Genomic DNA, 14,975 nt, shown 5'->3' with positions numbered 1-14,975 from the left:
CTAACAGCAGTTCCTCAGTGGAACCGGCTTCCTCGGGAGGTGGTAAGCTCTCCTTCCCTGGAGGTTTTTAAGCAGAGGCTAGATGGCCATCTGTAGGCCAATTTCCTTTCCTCCTTTTGTTTGGGAAAGTGTGGGGCTTGCTCTTGAGGATCCTTGTCATGTTCGTGCAGGATATCAAGTCCTGTTTGGTTTCACACCCAGTTGGGACATGGGTCCATTCTTTTATCCTTGGCTCAACCCCTAGTCCACATTCCATCCTGGTGATGAAGAACAATGCCTTGTCTTGGATTGTACTTTCTCCCCACCCATCTGCAGGTCTTATTTACAAGATATTCATGCAGTAAAGTGTGTCAGCAGAGACTATGACCAGCTCTCCAGGCAATTATTTGGCTTCAGCTGGGTGGAGAGACACCTGGACAAAATTTTATTCTGCATCTTGTTTTGTGTTAGAGATTTTAGACTGTAAAAGTCTTCAGAGCTTTGAAATGAACTTCTTGATGCGTCACCAAAAGAAGGGATTCACACCTTCTGCCTCCTTCAGCCAGCCTTTTTCCAGCAAACAGCAAAAAAAAGAGTGGGTCATAAATTTACACAGCATCAAAGAGGAAACGACCAGGATGCATGCTTCAAAAATTATCATTTTAATTCTGTATCATAATGTTGGGAAGGGCACGATTATAATTTTCAATAAATATTGGGACTATTGTCATTGTATCAGAATGTTATACCAAGAGAAAAAATACATCCATCTTGTCCCCTGTGCACTTCAACATCTACATGAAACTGATGGGTGAGGACTGTTCCTTAAAGGGCCTGGAAGCAATGGCGGTAGCTCTAGGAATTGCTGGAACTGTATGGTTTCCAGTGATTCCTAGAGCTACCACTGCTTCCAGGTTTTCCTTGGAAGTGATATTATCATGCTTGTGATGCTGGTGTTTTTTTATTCCCCACCAGCAACACTTGGAGTGAACACATGAACACATGACGCTGCCTTATACTGAATCAGACCCTCGGTTCATCAAAGTCAGTATTGTCTACTCAGACCAGCAGTGGCTCTCCAGAGTCTCAGGCAGAGGTCTTTCACATCACCTACTAGCCTAGTCCTTTAACTCAGGGGTGGGGAACCTTTTTTCCACCAAGGGCCATTTGGATATTTATAACATCATTCGTGGGCCATACAAAATTATAAGCTTAAAAATTAGCCGACCAAGCCCCAAGCAGGCAGCTGCCCCAGATGACCCCATCCGGCACGGGCAAGCAGGCAGGCATCCAACCGGTGGTGCACTCGCCCACCTGGTGGCACAGGATGGTCTGTGGCACCAGCCGGGCGTAGCTGTCCAGCCACACGCCAGAGTAGCTCCTGCTCCGCATGGTCGGAGCCAGATTCTACAGCCGGCTCTTTCTACCTCCGCCTGCAGGGATGAAATGAGGACACACTAGCTAAGAACTCGCCCCCACCCCCACGCATTCTGCCCCTGCCCCTTTAACCCCTCTATTGTCGCCACTTCCGCCCCCAGCCCTCTTGTAGTTCAGAGGTTTCTCCATGGCCCGGGTTTTCTCCATGGCCTGGGTGAGAAAGGGTTAACAGTTTCTTGGGCAGTCCTGGCAGCTCTATAGCTAACGACTCTTCTGCAAGGGGGGGGGGAAGGTTCCATTTCTCTGCAAAACAAACTCACATCCTCCTTGAATAGAGACTATTCCTGTCCGCAGGAGGGGGCTGATCACCAGTCTTAGATCCTTCTGAGCTAGAGATCTGCCAGGACCCACAAAGGGCCAGACCAAATGATTTCGAGGGCCTTAAATGGCCCCCGGGCCTGACGTTCCCCACCCCTGCTTTAACTGGAGATGCCGGGGACTGAACCTGGCACCTTCTGCATGCCAAGCAGATGCTCTACCATGGAGCCACTCTTTTTATTGCTGTTTGCTGAAAAAAAGGCTGGCTGAAGGAGGCAGAAGGTGTGAATGTCTTCCTGTTGACGACACATCAAGGGCAACAGGAGCTTGGGGCAGGGTATCCTCCGTCCTGACTGGGGCCTTTAGCAGCCCTATCAGCAACTCTCCTGGGGTTCTCTTGCATCTCTGGCAAGTGGGGATGGTGACCTTGAAGACTACTGAGAGGACATGTCTCCTGGTGGCTTCAGCTGTGTGTTTGTGGGGAGGGGCTGGTCTACTGACCCTGAGGTCAGGTCAGGAGATGCTGCTCCTCCCCCCCCCCACTATTGCACTGGCCTGGAATCCATGGCCAGCTGGCTCGGCGTCAAGCTATGAAGACCCCCCAGTTAGTTACTTCTTCCCCATTAATATCTGGACCTGCACTGAGAGTAGGGTGGCCAGCTCTGGGTTGGGAAATACCTGGAAAATTTGGGGTGGAGCCTGAGGAGGGACTTCAATGGAGTATTATGCCATAGAGTTCACCTTCCAAAGCAGCAATTTTCTCCAGATGAACTAATCCCTGTCACCTGGAGATCAGTTGTAATAGTGGGAGATCTCCAGCCACAACCTGGAGGTTGGCAATCCTAACTGAGAGCTGGACTGGATGACTCCTGATCTGAATCTGAGTTAGGCTTGATGGGCAAGGACAAGACGCCTGTTTGGTTTTCTTTAGCTTTAGTTGCTGCATCTGAATTTGCACACTTGAACACCAGCCAGCTTGGCTCATATTCTGTTTGCCAGCTATAAGCAGGGAACCAGTTTTTTTCTGGAGCCCACTAATCAGGTCATATAAATCAGAGAGGTGCGATCTGGTCAGCAGTTCACACATGTGCCATTAAAAGTCCTGTTTCCCCCCTCTGCATACCTGTTCGCACTGCATGGTACTCAGTAGCCAATCATATGAATAAAGAATGAGCACATGATTCAATTCATAATTTTAAAATGTCATGCCTTTTGGTGTTCATTTAAGTCTGTTATCAAGGTTATTTCATGCATATGCACATTTTTGTCCAGGCTTATGGGAGCTGTAGTACTCTCTCCTCTTGTCATTTAATTGTCTGGCCTGTCCCTCTATGAGCTTGAGACACAACTGATTTCACCCATGTGCAAATCATAGAATCATAGAGTTGGAAGGGGGCATACAGGCCAGCTAGTCCAACCCCCTGCTTAATGCAAGGTCAGCCTAGAGCATACCTGACAGGTGTTTGTCCAGCTTCTGCTTAAAGACTGCCAGTGAGGGGGAGCTCACCACCTCCCTTGCTAGCTGATTCCACAGTCAAAAAACTCTTACTGTAAAAAGCTTTCCCCTAATATCCAGCTCTCCACCTGCAATTTAAACCCATTATTGCGAGTCCTATCTTCTGCTGCCAACAGGAACAGCTCCCTGCCCTCCTCTAAGGGACAGCCCTTCAAATACGTAAAGAGAGCAATCATGTCCCCCTTCACCCTCCTCTTCTCCAGACTAAACATTCCCAACAGCCTTTCCTCGTAGGGCTTGGTCTCCAGGCCCCTGATCATCCTCATTGTTCTCCTCTGTACCCACTCCATTCTGTCCACATCCTTTTTGAAGTGAGGCCTCCAGAACCGCACACAATACTCCAGGTGTGGCCTGACCAATACAGCGGAGCTATGATATCTTGCAATTTGGATGTTATCCCCCTGTTGTAAGATGTAAGTCGGGCTCAAAGTCGAAGGAAATGTAACTGAAGCTCTGCAGCTACCAAACAGCTGTAAAGCTGTTCAGCAGCTGTTCAGAGTAGATGGTGGTGAACTGACTAGAGGCTCAGGCTGTTTCTGATTGTGACTACTAAACACAATATGTTTGCCTGCAGAAACTCTTCATTGCAAAATTGGCTGCATCCCTATATCCGAATACAGGCAAATATTTTTTTGCACAAGCCAGGGCTTGGTTCTAGGGCAGTGGTTTCATGGGTGGAAGGATGTCTGCCCTTGCAGCATTGCTTTCTTGCCTTCCCCCTCTCCCAGCATCCTAAAATGTTCCACAAAACGCTGCTCAGGTGGGGACCAGGGACCCCTTGAACAGTGTTGGAGAGGCATTTGGGGCTGCAGGGGGAGGGGGGAACCAGGAGAGTCACGTTGCCCTGAAACACCTGTGCAGGATCCAAGCCCAGGATGAGAAACTGTAGCATAAAGTAGGTTTTCATTGACCAGGGTTAACCCAGGTTCTGTCTCTGTTTGCAAGGTGCCCTCTGGGAAAAGGACTTGATTTTGCAAGCTGAAGTACAGTGACACAGTACAGCTGGAATCTTAACATAGGCTAAAGGAACCAATGGTGATTGGCACTAACAAGGGTTAAGTGTTATGTCTGCAACAACTGTATGAATGGCAACTCAGCACCTTAATAAAAATTATCTGCAGTATTCATCTGCTGTTTGTGGTTGGGGGCAGGGATCACAAATAGGGTCATCGTGAGAAAAGTCATGGTGAGTTGTGACTAAGGGGGCCTAAGGGTACAATGGGGTTACGGCGTCATGAAATGGAAAGAAGCCCATTCCCAGTAGTGTAAAATGCTTAACTTTTTTATTTGAATTTGAAAAAAAAAATGCCCAGTGCATGTCAATCATCCTTGTGCCTTGTCTTCAGTAGTCAAAATCCAGGACAGTGAAAGAAGACTTGCTTCTTGTCCAGCCAAGAATTCCCAAATGTCTCCATAAATCAAGCGTTCACTAGGGCAACTTGCAAATGCTTCCGTTCAAGCAGTGAGTCTGAGATGGGAGCCCCCAGCCCCAGCCCCCAACCTCCGGCATCTCCATTGGCCAGGGCAACCTGTGTGTGTGTGTGTTAAGTGCTGTCAAGTTGCTTCCGACTCTCTTGTGGTTCACAAGTTCCAAGATTAGAAGCCCCCACATCCTGGGATTCCCCCCCACACACAAAAAAAAAGCTTGCCTGCTGCTATGGCTCCGTTCTGGTTTTGGTGCCCACCGCCACCTAATCTGTTGATTATTTTGTCAGTTAGTTGCCCTTGTCTGGGTTATGCTTGCCTGCTTATGCTCATCAAAAATTTGGGTTTTGTTAGCTGCCTTGCAGATTTACATAAACAACAGAAAGGATGGTTCTTGTAGGTTATCCGGGCTGTGTGACCGTGGTCTTGGTATTTTCTTTCCTGACGTTTCGCCAGCAGCTGTGGCAGGCATCTTCAGAGGAGTAACACTGAAAAGAGACACTGTCCTTCAGCGTTACTCCTCTGAAGATGCCTGCCACAGCTGCTGGCGAAACGTCAGGAAAGAAAACACCAAGACCACGGTCACACAGCCCGGATAACCTACAAGAACCAATGAACTCTGACCGTGAAAGCCTTCGACAATATTTTTAACAGAAAGAATGGTTGTCAGTGTTTTAAATACAGAAAAACATGGTTACTGACAGGAATGGAATACCACTCTTTGCATACTCAAGGGCACCTTACTCTGGATTGGGGCACCTGGCCAAGAGCTGAAACCTGACATCAACAAAGCGGTCCTGAGGCTGGCTGTCCTAGCGGGCCCTGGGAGAGACAGACGCTTGGGAGGGGAAGAGTGGGAGGACATCACCCTTTCCTTTTGTTTCCTCCAGTGTTTTCTCAGGGCCTTTGGCTTCATCATCCTGATTCTGCAGTTTAGACAATGTGATAATGTGGTCTGCCTGGGAAGGAAGGGAGGAGAAGGAGTTGGCTATTGTGCTTGGCTTCTGTCCAAGCAAGGTCAGAAGGGGGTGGAAAGCTCTCTTTTCCAGTCAGCCCTTTCACACAGGGGGGCTGGCAGTCATTGCAAAGCATTTTTTCCCCTTGTGGAAGTGGGAGACCAGCTGCCAGGCAGTCCTTCACAGGTGTGCCTTGGGGCAAAGCTGCCCCCTCAGCCAAGGGCCCAGCCTCAAGGGGCCCCAGAAATGGGGGTGAGGCTGATCAGAGTGCCGGTCATCTTACCCCAGCCATTCTCTGACTGCACCTCTAAAAACTTGGTTGCATTTGCAAAACCTACAATTCACAACTCATTTTACACACAAAACATGAAAATGAGACCTTTAAAATTTTGGAATGAACATAAACTTTGAACTGCATTTTTCTTTGACCTTTTAGTAGTAATTGTGAGAACATAAAAATTGCCCTACTGGCTCAGGCCGAAGTGGCTTTGTCTAGCCCAGCATTCAGTTCCCAATAGTGAGCAGTCAGATGCTGAAGGTCATGACGGTGCCTTGGCCTCTGGGTCGCCCCCAGAACTTGGTAATCAGAAGTACAGTGCCCCTAGAGATGGAGGTTCCATTTAGCTCTCATAGGTAAACCTACCTGCAGATTTTCCCTTCATAAATCACCTAACTTTCTGAAGTTTCTAGAAGTCATTTCTGAAAACCAATCAGAGCTAGAAGTCATCATCTTCTCGTAGCCACACGTTCCTTGGCATTCATGTTAAAAATTCTAGATTCACTTCTGGAGCCTTTCTTCTTTCAACTCTCATCCAAAATCCTGCCTACGTTTCCAGCTTCTCCTCCAATGCAGCCAAATGTGGCTGCCAGATTATACTTCCATCCAGAAGCGTGAAGCACTGCAGTGCCAGAACATCTCTCTCCTACATCACCTGGCTTCCCCACAGCATCTGCAAAGTGTTCCAGGACAGACCAAGGAAGCTCTGGACACATATGGGGGCCACAAGGCGCATGCGATTTACTATCTGCATTATGTGTGCTCCAAGGAACATTGGTTCCTGGACAAGTCCTTTAGTAATAAATAAAATTATTTTAAAAGCAGTTGATGTGGACAGGTCTATCAATGGCCTTTATCCATGGTAAATGGAAGGGCCACTGCAGAGACACCATATGCCCCTGGCTTCTACCTCCCTCATAACCTGCTTCTGATCTCCCAGAGACTCCTGGATGGCCACTACTTGAAATAAGACTAGATGGACCCACTAGGGTTGCCAGCCTCCAGGTGGTGGCTGGAGATCTCCCGCTATTACACCTGATCTCCAGGTGACAGAGATCAGTTCACCTGGAGAAAATGGCCCCTTTGGAAGGCGGACTCTATGGCACTGAAGTCCCTCCCCTCCCCAAACCCTGCCCTCCTCAGGCTCCACCCTCAAAATCTCCAGGTATCTCCCCACTCAGAGCCGACAACCCTAGAACCCACCTGAGACTGATCTAGGAAACCAGTTTTAATCATGCTTATTTTAAAAGACCATTTCTGTAAAAGCACCTAAAATTTACAACAGCAGTGATTCACAGTGAAGCTGCTTCAAAGGGCACCCACATTCACCAAGAGGAGAGTTCACATCATGCCAGCTCTGCGTTCCTCCTTTCTTCTTAAGGCAATGTTGGGAATTGAGAAATCAGCAGTTGGATGATCCTGCCTCAACATGTATGACAAGGGATGAGGCTTCTGGAAGATTTGCTGCTAGCAATAGATTTAGTTGGTGTGCTTTAAAAAAAAAAAAAAAAACAATTTCATCCGTTTCCACATGCCCTGAACTTCTGCCTCCAACAATGGAGAAACCGACCATGTCAGACTGAAAAGCCTCTCATTCAGAAACCTTTTCCAGGACAGCCAGCATGGTGTAGTGGTTAGAGCGTTGGACTACGATCTGGGAGACGCGTGTTCGAATCCCCACTTGCCAGGGAAGCTTGCTGGGTGACCTGGGGCCAGTCACTTTCTCTCAGCCTTATCTTCCTGCACGGGACTGTTGTTGTGAGGATAAAATGGAGGCAGAGAGATATATTCCCACTGGGGAGAATAGCGGGGTATAAATAAATATTGGTTTAAAAAAGAATCACTTCACTGGGCCTTCTGTCCAGTCCTATAGCAACCCAGAGCAGCATTCTTGCTCACGGAGGCTGGCTTGTTTGCCATGTTAAACCTGGAGGCACCTGGAGGTACACTTTGATATTATGCCCCGAAAGGGTTATTTTTAGACTGTAAACATTGCCCACCCTGAGACAAGGACCCCCTTCCCCTGTTTCTGTATGACTGCAAACATTTCACGTGCAGAGATGCAATGGCCTGCCTTGTCTGACCTGTTGTATATCAGCACCAAGAGTGGTCCAAGTTAGAATTGCCCCATCAGTTGGAATCTGATTGAAAGGTAACCATCCCAGAGAAGAGAAGATGGGCAAGGGGGTGCCTTGACTTACAGGATCCTACGGTTAGAATCATAGAGTTGGAAGGGACCACCGGGTCATCAAGTCCAACCCCCTGCACAATGCAGGAAACTCACAACTACCTCTCCACCCCCACCCCCACTGGTGACCAGAAGATGGCCAAGATGCCCTCCCTCTCATCATCTGCCTAAGGTCACAGAATCAGCATTGCTGACAGATGGCCATCTAACCGCCTCTTAAAAACCTCCAGGGAGAGCTTACCACCTCCAGGGAAAGCCTGTTCCACTGAGGAACGGCTCTGACTGTTAGAAAATTCTTCCTAATGTCTAGACGGAAACTCTTTTGATTTAATTTCAACCCGTTGGTTCTGCTCCGACCTCCTGGGGCAACAGAAAACAACTCGGCACCCTCCTCTATATGACAGCCCTTCAAGTACTTGAAGATGGTTATCATATCCCCTCTCAGTCTTCTCCTCTTCAGGCTAAACATACTTAGCTCCTTCAACCTTTCCTCATAGGACTTGGTCTCCAGACCCCTCACCATCTTTGGTACCCTCCTCTGGACACGTTCCAGCTTGTCTACATCTTTCTTAAATTGTGGTGCCCAAAACTGAACACAGTACTCTAGGTGAGGTCTAACCAGTTGCCACCGCTGGGTTGAGAAATTCCTGGAGATTAGGTGGTGGAGTTTGGGGAGGGGAGGGAGCCCAGCAGTGGTGTGATGCCATAGAGCCTGCCCTCCAAAGCTGCCATTTTCTCCAAGGGAACTGTCCTGTTTAGACTGGAGATTAGTCGTAATTCGAGGAGATCTTCAGGTTCCCCCTGGAGGTTGGCAACCCCTACAGGATCCTTTGATTAGTTCAGTAATGTATTTTGTGCTGCACACCTGCAGTGTTCTCGTGGCACATCATTTCAGAACATTGTAGCCCGGCCAGGTGGACAGCTGGCTGCCATCCATAGAGGCAGCTTCTATGCACCTGCTCAAGTGGATCTTTGCCACTGACTCATCTGTTGTAGGATAAAAAAAAGCTTTGCTTCCTTGGCCCCCACTGACACAACGGGGAATGCCAGCGGCTGATAAGTCTGCAGGTACAGAGGGCAAAGAACCACTAACCTCCTCTTTCTGCATGCCAAGCTGTTGGAAGGAATGGACTGTGCAAGGTCGCTTAATGCTAGCACAGGCCTTACAGCTACAAGGGAGGGCAGTAGAGAGTATAGGGGTAGATAGGACCTTTTTTTCCTTTTAACCTCTCCCACTGCTGTCCCTTTGTTACCCAGAATGCTACTCTTAAGGGTTTCCTCTTCCTTCCACTTCCTTCCTTCTCTCTCCCTTTTTGTCCACCATGAGGCCTGGGCATATGCTCTACAATCTCTCTCCATCTTAGCTTAGATCACTGGTTCCCAACCAGGGGTCCATGGACCCCCAGGGGTCCGCGAGAACTAAATTAAGGTCCACAAAACAAAATTATAAACCCATAATAAATTAATATTTTCAATTAAAAGTTCTCTATTATAAAAATATATTTTCAAATATTATTCTAAGTTTAATGTTAAACTAACAGTTATGATTAAAGTTTATTTTCAACTTCTCGGAATTTTTATTTTGAACCTTGGGGTCCCTGCACCGAACAAAAAAGTCCTAGTGGTCCCTGGTCAAAAAAAGGTTGGGAACCACTGGCTTAGATAGTTAGTTAGAAGCCTTTACTCTGTCTTTCCTGTCCAGTATGGAGTTCACCTACAATAAAGAACTTTTATTTCTTTTCTAAAGTTATAAGCCTGAGTGTGAACTTATTCCTCAAGTAGCCAAACTATAGACTTCTGCTGTGCACAGACTGAGCTGTGCTTTCACATGCCGGCCTCTGCCACTTGGCATAGCCCCTCCCTGGGCCCATCATCCCCCAGCTGTCTCTGTAGACTTTTAGAGGAGCAATGAGAGACAGCCATTTTGCCATGGGGACAACATTCACAACTGACCTGTACAGTCCACACCGTGCCACACTCACAGAGCTGTGCCCTCCCTGACTAGGGTTGCCAACCTCCAGGTACTAGCTGGAGATCTCCTGCTATTACAACTGATCTCCAGCCGATAGAGATCAGTTCAGCTGGAGAAAATGGCTACTTTGGCAATTGGACTCTATAGCATTGGAGTCCCTCCCCAAACCCTGCCCTCCTCAGGCTCCACCCCCCAAATCTCCCACCAGTGGCCAAGAGGGACCTGGCAACCCTATCCCTGACCTACCTTGCAGGAATGTTTTGTGGTCTAATTCAAAGAAGATCATCAAGACTCCATTTGCCCCCAAATTGCTATAGAAACTTAACGAATAGCAAGACCTGCACCTGGATTCTTGTTTTATCCTGCTGGTACAGAGTCTATCCATCCACTCATCCTATTTGTATCCAAGGAGCTCTGGACAGTGTTCTCCTGGCTTGATTCTCACAACAAACCTGTGAGGTTGGTTAGAGTGAGAGAGACTGACTGGTGCATGGTCGTGTGGGGATTGAGCCTGGGTCTCCCAAGTCTTAGTCCTGCACTCTCACCACTAGACCGCACAGGCCGCCATTGCCTGGGCCCATCCACACGTGAGCACCTTGGAAGCACTTGGGGTTAGTGCCAAGCTTGCGAGTGGGCTGTGCTCAATGAGAAGCGCTGTTCCTGTCAACTGGCCTGTCAGTGTGGCACTGCATGCCTAGCCCCTAAGACTTGCACCCAGGAGAGAACACGATTGGCCATAAGCCTGGCAACACTCCTGGGCGCTCCCATGGAGGAGCAACCATCAAATGCGAATCAGCCCCATGAATCTCCGATTGGCCTGTCTGATCACGTTTGCATTCCCAGAGGTACCTGCCAGCAGCCACTGTCGCATTTGCCCTTGACTTAGGTCTCTAGTTACCACTACTGACCACTCAGACTGGCTAAAAATCTCAGTCAAGACAACCCTGAAACAGCCTCTGCCTTTTAAAAATTGGGAAGCCATTTGTTTCCCTGTAACAAGTATTTGTTATCATGGGAACTTTTTTCTGTTTTATGGTTGACAATGTTGACTATGTCACGTCACTGGAGGTCCCAGCTGGAACACACAGAGCCCTGACTCTTCCCCGCTACTATCGTGTCTGTGCAAAGCCGTCCTGCAGAGTGGCTCTGTGTAGCAAAGGCCACCTTTCTCTACATCGCCCAGAGAAAGAGAACTCAGAATCCCGAGAGGCCTGTTGTGATATGTTTGTAAGATGTTGCACTGAGAGACTCAAGAGCATCCACCCTGGTTTTAGACACCGTCGTTTCTCCAGCCCAATATTTGGTCACAGGGATTTACAAGAGATTCCAAGGTTGCTGTCCAAGAAAGTCAACAGGGTGCTTGGAGATGTTCTCCCACTGGGGATATGCTGACCCTTGGGACATCTAGCTGGGCTGAGGTGGAAGAGCTGGATGGGTCCAAGAGTTAGTCGGTAGGAGGGGGTGGCTCCAGACCCTGGAATGAGGCAGCTCTTAGGCTCTCCTGCTCTGGTCACTAATACTTGTAATCTGCTGACCAACCAATAATATCCCCCTTGAAGCCAAGGAGCTCTGCTCAAATGGGCAGCAGGCACTCCTGGATGGAGCAGAGAATTCCAGCTTGGTTTCCAGCCTGGTTTTGAGACTGAGATGGTCTTGGTTGCCCTATTGGATGGCCCTTCCTGGGAGGGAGAAAGCAGAGGGCAACTTGATTAATTCTCCTGGGCCACTCAGCGAGTTCCAGTCCCATCAACAAACAGCCAGCTCCTGGCCAGTCTTCTCAGATGGCAATGGGGGGGGGGGGGCACTGCTTAGTACAGTGTTCTATCTTGTCCCTTATGCTATTTGACATCTGCATGAAATTACAAGGGGATCTGGAGTGGGAGATCGTGAATATGCAGATGACACAGGGCTGTATTTCTCCTTGTCATATTCCGGTGAGGCTGGGTATGTCCTTTTTTCTTGGTGCTTCAATGAACTGGATGGAGGCTAAGGAACACTCAGTTCAGAGAAGAGTGAGATGCTGCTGGAGGGTGATGCTGCTGGCCAAGGAACCTGCCAAATGTGGCCCATTTTGGATGGCATTCGACTCCCCCTAAAGCACTAAGCAGGCACCTTGAGGATGCTACAACATCCAGTCCAGGTGTTCTTCTTGGCTGTGGACCTTCTTGAAGAAGTGTGGCCTGGCCACAGTAATCCATGCCCTGGTCATATCCAAGTTTAGATTTTATATGACTGTCTGGAAACTGCAGTTTGGTCAGAAGGCAGCTGTTGTCTGGCAAAGATAGAAGGGTGCACATCTCAGCAGTACTGAAAGAATTCCACTGGCTCTTAGTTCATTTCTGGACACAATTTAAAGCCTGAAGCTGCCTGGGACCATCTGCTGACTAAGTTTTTACAATCTTCTCAGAAACCTGGAGGGTAAAAAACATTTAGGGTGTCATACAGCCCTCCCTAATTTAATCAGCAAGTCATGGGCAAAAAAGGCAAAAAAATAAACCCAGCTAGGAAAAACAACTCCCCGCAGACTTGATGGGTGCCTTTTTGGGGGTCAGCATCAATGCTCTGTACAATTTGGAAGCAAAAATATTGATATGTGATGATGAAGTATTGAAAGTAACATGGAAGGAACAGCTACTGACAGTCCGGGCAAGCGGGGGCAGCCCCAGCAGCGGGGCCAGTGAGCACCACTGAACGTGCATTTGCCAGTAAAAAGTGGCTGGTTTTATTTAAATAGCCTCAGGCAAATTTCTCACTAAACCAACTTTCCCACGCCGGGACTGTCTTCAGCTTGCACATTTTGGCAATTTTTTGTTCTCTGAGCTGTCAGGGCAAAATATATAAGCATGCTGGTTTCATTTAGAGAGTTTTTTTCCCTGCCCCTGGGGACATGAAAATAATTTACAGATGTGTGTTACCTGTTTATATTTGCATTACGTTTTCCTTAGTGAACATAATATTTCCTAGCTTGCAGGAACAAAAAAAAAATCCATCAAAGTTTTTTTTTCTTATCCGTTTTATTTTAACTTGCAAAAAACCAACAACACCCAGATCTCAAACTTACGACAAGTTTAAATATGTCTGGGCAAAGGAAAAGTTTAACGGAATCATCTGGCGATTTGCCAATGTTTCCATTAAGGCAGAATTACCAATCGTTTATTTTAAAATGCCTGAAGTCTTGCTAGATTATCCCAAAACGTGTACTCTTTTTAAATGATTACCCAGCATCCACTATCAGATAAAATGTTTTACTCTATGAAAATCTTTCTCTTGGACAAGTACCGGTATTTCCTTTTTAAAAAATTACTTAAGAAAAGAGCGTCTATGACCAAAGTCCCATGATTTGAAAAATATGCCTTTAGGGCAATTTATGGAATAACTGAAAAGCAGTGGTTTATCAGCGCCTTCCTAAGAAGAGTTACACCCTTTGAAGCCCGTTGCTTTCGATGGACATAGAAGGATGGCGCAGTATGCATTGTGGAACGAATAAAGAATCTCATAGATGTTCTTCTGGACATTTCCCCATGTAATTTCCAAGCCCCTTCTCTTCCAATCTGCTTGCAAGCACAGCCCCCAAACCATCAGTCATGAGAATGCCTTGGCAGGGGGCCAAGGAGAAGAAGCACTCGGTGGGCTTCCTTGGTGGCCAGCAGAAGCCAGGGCAAAAGCTGGAGAAAGATTTGGACGAGGGTAGACTGAAGACCATTAATAACAGCCAAGAATTGGGGCAAGCAGAAGAGAATACATGAGGTGTGGTTGCAGCCAACAGAGAGCTAAAGCATTGAGGAGAAAGTTATCCTCCCCCCGCCCGCCAAAAAAAATTCATAGAATCAGAGAATCATAGAGTTGGGCCATACAAGCCAGCTACTCCAATCCCCTGCTCAATGCAGGATCAATCTAGAGCATCCCTGACAAGTGCTCTGCTTAAAGACTGCCAGTGAGGGGGAAGTTCACTTCCCTAGGTAGCTGATTCCACTGTTGAACAACTCCTTACTGTAAAAAAATGTTTCCGTAATATCCAGCTGGTACCTCTCCGCCTGCCATTTAAACTCATTATTGCGAGTCCTATCCTCTGCTGCCAACAGGAACAGCTCCCTGCCCTCCTCTAAGTGACAGCCCTTCAAATACTTCAGGAGAGCAAGCCTGTCCCCCCTCAACTTCCTCTTCTCCAGACTGAACATTCCCAACTCCCTCAGCCTTTCCTCGCGGGGCTTCTTGGTCTCCAGGCCCCTGATCATCCTTGTCACTCTCCTCTGCACCCGCTCTACATCCTTTTTGAACTGAGGCCTCCAGAACCGCACACAGTACTCCAATGCAGTGTACAGCAGAACTATGACGACTTGTGATTTGGATGTTATGCCTCTGTTGATGCACCCCAAGATCGCATTAGCTTTTCTGGTCACAGCATCACACTGGCTGCTGTCAGGCTGTTATCTCGGTTTAGATGTTTCCTTTCGTTTCTCTGCTGAACCGTCCAGACTCAAAGACGGCTACACATACCAAAGCCTGGGAACGCCACTCCTGGGAAATATTGCTCTGTTTATGCTTTGTAATCTCCCGCCGTTTCTCTGCCTTATATTTCCAAATAACGGGCAAGACAAGCCATAGCTGTCATCTTGCTTTTCATGCACTGTATTGCCTATTTGACCAGTAAAGCCATCTGCTTGGAATCTGATTGTCTCTGTGGTGATTTCTGGTTCGATGGGTCAAGAGCTGACATTATGACAGCTATCACTCTTCTTCATCGATTCTTTAGTCAGGCTGGAGCCCTGGAGGGTTCGCCTGCCACTCGGATGGGAGCTAGGAGGGCGCTCTCCGAGTGAACCGTGACAACTGCTTCCTGGAACCCTGGAGTCCTCCTCGGAGGATCCTACTCTCCTACGGGACATAGTAGCTGAACTCTTTAGAACTAATTCTGAGGTTTGCCGCTTGAGTGAACTGATCCAGACGCAGTGGCGATCTCTAGTGAG

This window comes from Euleptes europaea, chromosome 14, assembly GCF_029931775.1.
Source record: "Euleptes europaea isolate rEulEur1 chromosome 14, rEulEur1.hap1, whole genome shotgun sequence".
NCBI lineage: Eukaryota > Metazoa > Chordata > Lepidosauria > Squamata > Sphaerodactylidae > Euleptes > Euleptes europaea.
Note: the sequence above shows the minus strand (reverse complement) of the source record.